Source organism: Oncorhynchus mykiss, chromosome 4, assembly GCF_057628025.1.
Source record: "Oncorhynchus mykiss isolate SJ-2025 chromosome 4, ASM5762802v1, whole genome shotgun sequence".
NCBI lineage: Eukaryota > Metazoa > Chordata > Actinopteri > Salmoniformes > Salmonidae > Oncorhynchus > Oncorhynchus mykiss.
The window spans coordinates 78,523,169-78,533,340 of NC_143025.1; the positions used below are offsets into that span (position 1 = coordinate 78,523,169).

A 10,172-nucleotide genomic window follows, 5' to 3' on the forward strand; every position below is an offset into this window, starting at 1 on the left:
TAGGGCAGGAAAGAGTAGGGCAGGAATGAGTAGGGCAGGGTTGAGTAGGGCAGAGTTGAGTAGGGCAGGGTTGAGTAGGGCAGGGTTGAGTAGGGCAGGAATGAGTAGGGCAGGAGTGAGTAGGGCAGGAATGAGTAGGGCAGGGTTGAGTAGGGCAGAGTTGAGTAGGGCAGGGTTGAGTAGGGCAGGGTTGAGTAGGGCAGGGCAGGGTAGAGAAGGGCAGGATTGAGTAGGGCAGGGTTGAGTAGGGCAGGAATGAGTAGGGCAGGGTTGAGTAGGGCAGGGTTGAGTAGGGCAGGGTTGAGTAGGGAAGGAATGAGTAGGGCAGGGTTGAGTAGGGTTGAGTAGGGCAGAGTTGAGTAGGGCAGGAATGAGTAGGGCAGGAATGAGTAGGGCAGGAATGAGTAGGGCAGAGTTGAGTAGGGCAGGAATGAGTAGGGCAGGGTTGAGTAGGGTAGAGAAGGGCAGGAATGAGTAGGGCAGAGTTGAGTAGGGCAGGGTTGAGTAGGGCAGGAATGAGTAGGGCAGGGTTGAGTAGGGCAGGGTTGAGTATGGCAGGAATGAGTAGGGCAGGAATGAGTAGGGCAGGGTTGAGTAGGGCAGGAATGAGTAGGGCAGGAATGAGTAGGGCAGGGTTGAGTAGGGCAGAGTTGAGTAGGGCAGGGTTGAGTAGAGCAGGAATGAGTAGGGCAGGGTTGAGTAGGGCAGGAATGAGTAGGGCAGGGTTGAGTAGGGCAGGAATGAGTAGGGCAGGAATGAGTAGGGCAGAGTTGAGTAGGGCAGGGTAGAGAAGGGCAGGGTTGAGTAGGGCAGAGTTGAGTAGGGCAGAGTTGAGTAGGGCAGGGTTGAGTAGGGCAGGGTTGAGTAGGGTTCACACACACATAGGCCAACACTACACACACAAAAACATGCAAAGGCAAACACACTTTCGCTCTCTCTCTCTCTCTCTCTCTCTCTCTCTCTCTCTCTCTCTCTGTCTTTCTGTCTCTTTCTCACAGACAGACAGACAGACAGACAGACAGACAGACAGACAGACAGACAGAGCGAAACAAACAAACACACACACCCACACTTTCAGAGACAGTAAGTCCCTGGGACAGGGAGTGAGTTACAGAGCAGTAATGCCAGCATAGAGCAGCAGCAGTCTAGCCCAAGGGCCTCCCTTGGTGTGTAGGCTACACTAGCCCTCTCATCACTAGCCCTCTCATCACTGCCCTCTGATGCCAAGCCCCCCACGCCAGCCGACTGGCAAACACACATACATACACACACGCATGCATGCAGGCACACACACACACACACACACATACACACAACACAACACACAACACGACATACACTTGCTCTCATCAGTGCACTATGATTCCAATGCATCTCCCCTGATGAAGCTGTTGGAGCTACAGAGTGGTCTTCTCTGCCACACAGAGGGTTGAATCAAAGTATAAATTGTCTGTCTGCACAGATCTAGGATCAGCTCAGTCTCCCCCAATTCTATCAGACCTTAAATCAGTGTCTAAAGGGAGAGGGAATAAATAGGTTAGTGTGGAGTGGAGCAGTCCTCAGGCTGGCTGGGTAGAGGGACATACATGGTCCCACCCCATGTGACATTTGCAATGCTACAGCCCCCCAGGTCATGTTGTATACACACACACACACACACACACACACACACACACACACACACACACACACACACACACACACACACACACACACACACACACACACACACACACAGCGAGTCCTGCAGAACACCCACTCTCTCTCTCTCTCTCTTTCTCTCACACACACACACACACACACACACACACACACACACACACACACACACACACACACACACACACACACACACACACACACACACACACACACACACACACACACACATCAAGTCCTGCAGAACACCCACTCTCTCTCTCTCTCTCTCTCTCTCTCTCTCACACACACACACACACACACACACACACACACACACACACACACACACACATCAAGTCCTGCAGAACACCCACCCACTCTCTCTCTCTCAAACACACACACACACACACACACAGTGTGTCCTGCAGAACACACGCACACATCAAGTTCTGCACAACACCCACTCATACACACACACACACACACACACACACACACACACACACACACACACACACACACACTGCGAGTCCTGCAGATCACACACAGGAAGATAATACTAAACAAGCAGTGAGAAACACAATGGCCATGACCTATCTATGACCTATGTGTGACCTATATGAGACCTATCTGGAACCTATGAAGATGAATGTGTCTGTCTAACTCTACAGTATTTACTCTCTCCCCATTAGACACCTCTCACTCTCTCCTCTCTCTTTCTCCTCTCTTCTCTCCTCTCTTTCCTCTTTAGACAACTCTCACTCTCTCCTCTCTCTCCTCTTTAGACACCTCTCACTCTCTCCTCTCTCTCCCTCTCACTCTCCTCTCTCTCTCTCTCTCTCTTTTCTCTCTCCCTTCTCTCTCTCCTCTCTCTCGCTCTCTTCTCTCTCTCTCTATTCTCTCCTCTCTAGACACCTCTCTCTCTCCTCTCTCTTTTCTTCAGACACCTCTCTCTCCTCTTCAGACACCACTCTCTCTCCTCTCTCTCCTCTTCATACACCTCTCTCTCCTCTCTCTCCTCTCTCTCCTCTCTTTCTCCTCTTTAGACACCTCTCTCTCCACTTCAGACACCTCACTCCCCTCTTCAGACACCACTCTCTCTCCTCTCTCTCCTCTTCATACACCTCTCTCTCCTCTCTCTCCTCTCTTTCTCCTCTTTAGACTCCTCTCTCTCCACTTCAGACACCTCTCTCTCCTCTTCAGACACCACTCTCTCCTCTCTCTCCTCTTCAGACACCACTCTCTCTCCTCTCTCTCCTCTTCATACAACTCTCTCTCCTCTCTCTCCTCTCTTTCTCCTCTTTAGACACCTCTCTCTCCTCTCTCTCCACTTCAGACACCTCTCTCTCCTCTTTAGACACCTCTCTCTCCTCTCTCTCCACTTCAGACACCTCTCTCTCCTCTTTAGACACCTCTCTTTCTTCTCTCCCTCTCCTCTTCAGACCTCTCTCTCTCCTCTCTCTCGTTCTCCTCTTTAGACACCTCTCTTTCTTCTCTCCCTCTCCTCTTCAGACCTCTCTCTCTCCTCTCTCTCGTTCTCCTCTTTAGACACCTCACTTTCTTCTCTCCCTCTCCTATTCAGACCTCTCTCTCTCCCCTCTCTCTCTCTCTCCTCTTCAGACCTCTCTCTCTCCTCTCTCTCTCTCTCTCTCTCCTCTTCAGACCTCTCTCCTCTCTCCTCTCTCTCTTTCTCCTCTTTAGACCACTCTCTCTCCTCTCTCTCCTCTCTCTCTCTCTGCTCTTCAGACCTCTCTCTCTCTCCTCTCTCTCTCTCTCCTCTTCAGACCTCACTCTCTCTCCTCTCTCTCCCCTCTCTCTCTCTCTCCTCTTCAGACCTCTCTCTCTCCTCTCTCTCTCTCCTCTTCAGACCTCTCTCCTCTCTCTCTCTCTCTCCTCTTCAGACCTCTCTCCTCTCTCCTCTCTCTCTTTCTCCTCTTTAGACCACTCTCTCTCCTCTCTCTCCTCTCTCTCTCTCTGCTCTTCAGACCTCTCTCTCTCTCCTCTCTCTCTCTCTCCTCTTCAGACCTCACTCTCTCTCCTCTCTCTCCCCTCTCTCTCTCTCTCCTCTTCAGACCTCTCTCTCTCCTCTCTCTCTCTCCTCTTCAGACCTCTCTCCTCTCTCTCTCTCTCTCTCTCCTCTTCAGACCTCTCTCTCTCTCCTCTCTCTCTCTCTCCTCTTCAGACCTCTCTCTCTCCTCTCTCCTCTCTCTCTTTCTCCTCTTTAGACCATTCTCTCTCCTCTCTCTCCTCTCTCTCTTTCTCCTCTTCAGACCTCTCTCTCTCCTCTCTCTCTCTCTCCTCTTCAGACCTCTCTCTCTCCTCTCTCTCTCTCTCCTCTTCAGACCTTACTCTCTCTCCTCTCTCTCTTCTCTCTCTTTCTCCTCTTTAGACACCTCTCTCTCCACTTCAGACACCTCACTCCCCTCTTCAGACACCACTCTCTCTCCTCTCTCTCCTCTTCATACACCTCTCTCTCCTCTCTCTCCTCTCTTTCTCCTCTTTAGACTCCTCTCTCTCCACTTCAGACACCTCTCTCTCCTCTTCAGACACCACTCTCTCCTCTCTCTCCTCTTCAGACACCACTCTCTCTCCTCTCTCTCCTCTTCATACAACTCTCTCTCCTCTCTCTCCTCTCTTTCTCCTCTTTAGACACCTCTCTCTCCTCTCTCTCCACTTCAGACACCTCTCTCTCCTCTTTAGACACCTCTCTCTCCTCTCTCTCCACTTCAGACACCTCTCTCTCCTCTTTAGACACCTCTCTCTCATCTCTCTCCTCTTTAGACACCTCTCTTTCTTCTCTCCCTCTCCTCTTCAGACCTCTCTCTCTCCTCTCTCTCTTTCTCCTCTTTAGACTCCTCTCTCTCCACTTCAGACACCTCTCTCTCCTCTTCAGACACCACTCTCTCCTCTCTCTCCTCTTCAGACACCACTCTCTCTCCTCTCTCTCCTCTTCATACAACTCTCTCTCCTCTCTCTCCTCTCTTTCTCCTCTTTAGACACCTCTCTCTCCTCTCTCTCCACTTCAGACACCTCTCTCTCCTCTTTAGACACCTCTCTCTCCTCTCTCTCCACTTCAGACACCTCTCTCTCCTCTTTAGACACCTCTCTCTCATCTCTCTCCTCTTTAGACACCTCTCTTTCTTCTCTCCCTCTCCTCTTCAGACAACTCTCTCTCTCCTCTTTAGACACCTCTCTCTCCTCTCTCTCTTTCTCCTCTTCAGACACCTCTCTCTCCTCTCTCTCTTTCTCCTCTTCAGACAACTCTCTCTCTCCTCTTTAGACACCTCTCTCTCCTCTCTCTCTTTCTCTTCAGACACCTCTCTCTCCTCTCTCTCTTTCTCCTCTTCAGACAACTCTCTCTCTCCTCTTTAGACACCTCTCTCTCCTCTTTAGACACCTCTCTCTCCTCTTTCGACACCTCTCTCTCCTCTCTCTCTTTCTCCTCTTCAGACACCTCTCTCTCCTCTCTCTCTCTCTCCTCTTTAGACACCTCTCTCTCCTCTCTCCCTTTCTCCTCTTCAGACAACTCTCTCTCTCTTCTTCAGACACCTCTCTCTCTCTCTCTCTCGCTCTCTCTCTATCCTCTTTAGACAACTCTCTCTCTATGATCATCTTTTCATGATTTTGTCATCCTCCTCTCTATTCTGTGCTACTCTTGTCTTTGGTATTCACTCTTTCCTCTCTCTCTCTTTCTTTCTTTCTCTCTCTCTCTCTCTCTCTGACTCCTCTTCACTCTTTCCTCTTCTTCATCCTCTTCTTCCAACTCCACGCCATTGTTCCCATCCTCTCCTCTTCCGCCTCCTCTCCTCTTCCTCCTCCTCTCCTCTTCCACTCTTTCCTCTTCTTCATCCTCCTATTCCAACTGATCATTCTCTCATCTTTCCTCTTCCCCTTCTCCTCCTCTTCCTCCTCCTCCTCTCTTTCTTCTTGTTCATCCTCTTCATCTCTCCTGCTCCTCCTCCTCCTCCTCCTCTCCTCTCTATCTGTGTCTAGTTCATTTACATTATCCTCCAGTCATTCCTTCCATCATCAGAATCCATCTCTGTAAGTCTCCCAGACACACTGGGTTCAAACCTCCACTGAGTCTTACAGGGGCTTACACACACGCATATTTAACCGTCAACTAAATTGTCCCTCGATTACTACATACCTGTATGAAAAAACACTGTAGTCTCCCATTCTACTGTATCAACAGTGTCAGTGAGAGAGATGTTATAGACATACAAAGTCAGGGTGAAAGACGTGACTAGACAAGTGGTCTATCCTAATGCGAAGTCCATGAGTATATCAGAGGCACATCCTAAAGACATGCATAAATACAATATGATGGACTAGTACACTCTTAGAAAAAAAGGTGCTATCTAGAACCTGAAAGGGTTCTTCGGCTGTCCCCATAGGAGAACCCTTTGAAGAACCCTTTTTTCTAAGAGTGTATAGTATAGCCATATGGACAAATATAGCAAATACTGTGTCATTCCTTACCAATGTCATTCACTCTCCAAGCCCATATACTGCTACTGCAAGACAAACATAAACAGGACTATACTATAGAATGAATGCATTATATTTCTATGTCTAGACCCACTCTATTCTAGCATTTGAGTCTAATATTAGTGGAATGAATGTTCTTATAACTTCAAAGGTTATTATTAGGCCTACTGTACGCAGAGCCTCCTCAAGCTTTGATCATTATGTAAAGCTGTTGTTCTCGCTGCTGAATACATTACCAACTGGATAACCGGCGACTGTATGTGCGTGTGTGTTGCCTTGAGCGGCAAAAGGCCTATCCTTGTCTGAGGGTTTGGTCACAGTTGGGGACAGACGGGGACAGGGACTGGGAGAGGGACGAGGACAGGGAGTAGGAATGGTGCCACTGTGGTAGGAGTGTTACTGAATCAAGGCTTTCTGCTGAGGATGAGACACAGGACCTCCGTTGAAAACAGTCACAACAGAATAGCTGCAGTAACTCAGAGATATCCTCACACTAAACATGTAGAGGCCAAATATAGAAAGAGAGCAAAACGATGTAATTGTAATATTATTATTATTATTACTGTTTTTCCCCCTATCAGTCATTGATTTGCAACAGCACTAATGTGCCAATGACACTCCGGAGAAATAGGCTACATTCTGTTCCTTTGTATATCCAGTTCCTTGTAGCAGGATTTGGTTAGACCCCAGCAGCATACCACTTTTAATTTTCCTCTACACACCTTATAATCCTGGAGATGCATTGAACTTTAAAACTCACCATTTGTTCAACCAAACCGCCTACTGTAGCCTACTGTGCTGGTCTACTGTACTAGCCTACTGTACTAGCCTACTGTACTGACCTACTGTAATAGCCTACTGTACTAGTCTGCTGTACTAACCTACTGTACTAGCCTACTGTACTAGCCTACTGTACTAGTCTACTGTACTGGCCTACTGTACTAGCCTACTGTACTGGCCTACTGTACTAACCTACTGTACTAGTCTACTGAACTAGACTGCTGTACTGGCCTACTGTAGGAGACTGCTGTACTGGCCTGCTGTACTGGCCTACTGTACTAACCTACTGTACTGGTCTACTGTACTAGCCTACTGTGCTGGTCTACTGTACTAGCCTACTGTACTAGCCTACTGTACTGACCTACTGTACTAGCCTACTGTACTAGTCTGCTGTACTAACCTACTGTACTAGCCTACTGTACTAGCCTACTGTACTAGCCTACTGTACTGGCCTACTGTACTAGCCTACTGTACTGGCCTACTGTACTAACCTACTGTACTAGTCTACTGAACTAGGCTGCTGTACTGGCCTACTGTAGGAGACTGCTGTACTGGCCTGCTGTACTGGCCTACTGTACTAACCTACTGTACTAGCCTACTGTACTGGCCTACTGTACTAGCCTACTGTACTAGACTGCTGTACTGGCCTACTGTACTAGTCTGCTGTACTGGCCTACTATACTAGCCTACTGTACTGGCCTACTGTACTAGCCTACTGTACTGGCCTACTGTACTAGCCTACTGTACTGACCTACTGTACTAGCCTACTGTACTAGTCTGCTGTACTAACCTACTGTGCTGGTCTACTGTACTAGCCTACTGTACTGACCTACTGTACTAGCCTACTGTACTAGCCTACTGTACTGGCCTACTGTACTGGTCTACTGTACTAGCCTACTGTACTGGCCTACTGTACTGGCCTACTGTACTAGTCTACTATACTGGCCTACTGTACTGGTCTACTGTACTAGCCTACTGTACTGGCCTACTGTACTGGCCTACTGTACTAGCCTAATGTACTGGCCTACTGTACTGGCCTACTGTACTAGCCTAATGTACTGGCCTACTGTACTGGCCTACTGTACTAGTCTACTGTACTAGCTTACTGTACTGGCCTACTGTACTAGCCTACTGTACTGGCCTACTGTACTGGCCTACTGTACTAGTCTACTTAACTCTCATCTATTGGTGAACATCCTTATTGTAACCAAGGATCATGTCAAACCCTGCTGATGAATATTACCCCCTAAAAACAAACCAGCATCGGTTTTCTTAAGACTCCATTGATTGATTGCTTCACTGACTATCATATATTTACAAAATGCAGACAGCATTTCGGTTTCAACACCAAGGACAGCGGTCGTTGCACGTAGTCTATCCTGCAGCCTGTAGCCATGATAACATACGCTCATTCCCAACTACATATGTATCTGTTTAGGCTATTCCCGACAGTCTTGTGGAGAAGAACAAACCGCTGTCAGTGCCAGTGGTGTTTAACTGTAGGACTATAAGCCTAGGCTAATGAATGGGAGAGAGGTGTTCTGCAAGAAGCGACCATATTTCACAAAATGGCATATCGCAGAGCGTTTATCGATTACTAGAATTGCACCTACCTGCAGTCTTGAGGCTGTCGCCCTCACATGTCCCGCCGCTGTATTTGGTCTAGGTATTATGATTATTATGGTGGGTACCGTTATGTGGCTGCCAGCGCCATGTTAATGTCGCTCCGTGGTGTTACTGAGCTGCGCGGTACAGACCGCTGTGTGTGTGTGTGTGAGAGAGAGTGTGCAGGCTTACATCCGGGATGTTGTGGAGAGGAGTGGAGTGGGGCTTGCAGAGACCGTCAGAAATTAGAGCACCTGTGTTTTAAGAGCGGCGCGCGGTTGAACTGGAAGAGGATTCGGCCGCAAAATATTAGGGGGGTAATAATGCAATTTAAACCAAATAATGTAGGCTGATATTTTATTTTCTGTCAGATATGGCCACAATATTCAATGCAACGGCCTCCTTTAGATTTGAGGTGATTGAATGACAGACAGTGAAGGACTGTGAAACGTGCAGCAAAGTGACAAAGAATATTATAGGTCTATGGGCTAGGGGACTGGACGTTATTTTTGTTAATGTATTATCAAACGCTATTATCGGTTACCTGATTATACAACGTTGCAGCTGTTCATGACATATTCAGCATTTGCATGTCCTTCCAAAGACTTCTAGTAGGTCAACAAATAGGCTGAATTTGGAATGGGTGTTTTGTTACGTCAGAATTATAGATTGCTAGCGAGTGGAGAGGGAATATCCAAATGTGCAACGTCACTGGAAATAAAAATAAATAAAAAAGGGGAATGTGGTCCATCTATGACGTATGGGTTTGAATGTGAACCAGTGACAACACCAATGGTGTGTTTGGCTTTGATGTGGCGCAGCTGGCAAGCTGCAGGTGGCGCATCACTGGGGCGACGCCAGCGTCAAACACCACCGATGGCTGATCGAGTTGTAATTCTGAGGACGATCACAAAACAATGCAACCCATTGATATGATATGACCTTTACATGACAGGATTGGATGAAATAATGATATGATGGTATGATTATAGGATCAGGGACATTGAAGTTCGGCATCAGTGGTCACATTATTTGATCTGTCTATAACATCAACTTGTTCTCATAATATCAGTGCGGTGGATGAATTGTAGGACTTCAGTCTGTTTATCTATGAACCATGTTAGCCAGTTGTCTGTTATTGGAGGTTAAATTTAGTGATTGATTATAAGTCCAGATATGCCACTGTTTAATTGGATTGATAATTGGGCAATTCAGTATCTCTATTGATCATATTCTAACTATGGGACTCAGTAAACTGAACTAGACCGCTAGAGTTCACCCTGCTACTGTAGAGTGTGAAATCCATGAGCAAAAATCCCCCCAATATTCAGAACAGGTCGATTTCTTATTAGGTCGGGGCCCCCAGGTAGCACATGGACACATCATAAGCAATGGAAAAATGTGTAGACTTGCAGGAAATTTGCTTTAACCCAATGAGTCCCATCACGAAGCTGAATGAACTGGCAGATCCCGAAGGGGCCCGGGGGTCTCTTTTTTACAAAAACGTTTGTAGAGTCCGAATGCTTTGAGCTACACACTATTAAAAGCTATCTATGAAAAGCTGAGGTTCACAAGCTCACAAGCTACACAAGCATCGTTAGAAGGTAAATTGTTCTTCTACATAGAATGTCATTGGAAATCCCAGGAAATATTGT

General features: G+C 47.5%; 1 protein-coding gene across 1 annotated transcript in view; it reads right to left on the minus strand.

Moving 5' to 3' along the window:
* LOC110522449 (serine/threonine-protein kinase PAK 5) overlaps positions 1-8,754 on the minus strand; it is a 137,659-nt gene extending 128,905 nt beyond the window's left edge. The window contains exon 1 of the mRNA XM_021600844.3: positions 8,526-8,754. The gene's annotated coding sequence lies outside the window, so the exon portion shown is untranslated. The remainder of the gene's footprint in view (positions 1-8,525) is intronic.
* Between the last annotated feature and the right edge of the window lie 1,418 nt (positions 8,755-10,172).